The following is a 2,199-nucleotide window of genomic DNA, read 5'->3' on the forward strand; positions in this document are numbered from 1 at the left end:
CTGACAAAATGTTAACACATACATACATACACACATACAAAACTCCATATTTGTGTGCCCTTAGGAAAGGATAAAGAAAACCATAATCTCTAAATTGGTCAAGAATATGTTACAGCCAAATTACCTCATCTTCTACTTCAATGGAGTTATCAGAACAGGAGAGCAAAGGATGTTATATTGCTTATATTCAGAAAGCTATAGAGAAATACCTTAGCAGTGAAAGAATGCTTAATAAAATAAAAAGGCCTATATAAACACACAAAAACATTTCCACCATCCACAACTGCAGTCTGCATATTTAGCCTTTTGTTATTGAACAACAAACATGAAAACAAGAAACACTGTAAAGGTTTTGAATAGCTGAATAGCCTGCTATTAACCAGAACATTTTCTAAACACTGCTCTTCAGTTGTATTAGAGAACACATTTGCATTTCTTTGAGTAATACAGAAACTATTATGCTATCGGCAATACAGTATATCCAAATTTCTTTAAAAATAAACTGCTATTGACATTTATTGATTCTATTGACTTGAAACTTGAAAGTCATCCACAACAAATACAAGACTTTTGAAAGTATGAAAGAACTTATAAAACATTTCCTAAAGCCATGTTACTTTACCAATGAAGAAATTAAGGCTTTATAGGGTAAAGAAAATTCGCTAAATTCCCATGGATAGCCAGGCAGACTAGAACCCTGTCTCTATGTCTATTCCATTTAGTCCTTTATATTGAATTTGCCAGTTGGTTATCAAGGCTAAACTCCAAAACATACTTAGGTAAAATTATCTAAATAAATTGTACTTTCTTCCACTTTCTTTTCTATATCTTTATATATTGAAGAGATCACATCAGTCAAAACAAATGATCTTCCCTAATCCTATATGTTACTCATCTTATAGTGTGGAAAGGGACGGGGGGGGAGAATGTTCTAATTAGTCATCAGACCTGTCTCATCATTAATAGTAACTAAAGCTGTGCATATATGTCAACAGAAAAAATTCCTAGAAATGTATGAGAAAGAGATACGACATAAAATGATTTATTTAATATTTTAAACTGTGGTCAATCATTGGATACAGGGTTGTTCACTGCTGGAAACTAAAGCTAAGCATCAAAGTCTTTGAGATTTTTACTCTTATATATATATTTTTAAGACTACTAAACACTGGAGTAAAATTAGAGGAACTAAAGTTAGAAAGTAATCAACACTGTGTTTTCTCTTTTAATTGAAAAGGAAAACGCAGTTCTGGTTCAGCAACTGTGGCTTAGAATTTCTTTTAATTCCTCTCCCCACCTCTTTCTTTTCAAAAAATTTCTTTATTTAACTGGTGGAGATAACTAGCAATGCAAGCTTGAGTTACCAAATAAAAAAGGCATTAATAAAAAAGCACTGCATCCTCATTTCTGATATCAGAAGTATATTTTTTCTTTATTCAAATCAGAACAAAGATCTTTACCCTTTCCATAAATAGGGTCATTATAATCTGTCTTTGTATATTTTTTAGGAATATGTAGATATTTTCTTCCCAGTTCATTAGCTTCATAATAAGTTTTCCTTTTGTTTTATGATTATTCATTTTTACCAAAGACCAATGTTTTATCTTGATACATAGCTTTAAAAAGTAGGTATTTTAAACATCTCCAGGTTTTGCTTGGTGCTGTTTTAAAGAGATAGTTTTCCTTTCTATCAATCAACCTCCTATCCTTCTTTCCCCACCAAAGGGGAAAAAAAATATGGAGAAGAGATGCATGAAGGTCATCACTGAAGAGTCATAAACCATTGTGAATAATGTCAGAACTATAATTTAATTAGTGCCCCATCTGTCACTTTCTGTTTGACGAGCACTAAATGTCCAATTATCATTTAATATCTGCTCTAATCAGTTCTGGCAAATTTTGCAGGCGCACAAGAGATGACATTAATAGATGAAAGTGAGGCTACTCTTGCCACATTAGCAGAAAGAAATCTTGAGCAGCACTAACTTAGAATCAGGAAGGTAAGAATTTGTTCCAATTAGTGGTAATGACATTTTATATCAATGATGTTGCCGGGAATCAAAAAAAAGAATTCACTTTGTTCTCTCAAGAAGTTAAGGAAGTAGCCCTCCCTATGATTCTTCAGAAACTATTCTATGGATTCTAAGATAAATAAAAAAGTTAATCTATGTAATCAGCCATTCCTGATGCAGTATCTTT

This window comes from Eubalaena glacialis, chromosome 8 (assembly GCF_028564815.1).
Source record: "Eubalaena glacialis isolate mEubGla1 chromosome 8, mEubGla1.1.hap2.+ XY, whole genome shotgun sequence".
NCBI lineage: Eukaryota > Metazoa > Chordata > Mammalia > Artiodactyla > Balaenidae > Eubalaena > Eubalaena glacialis.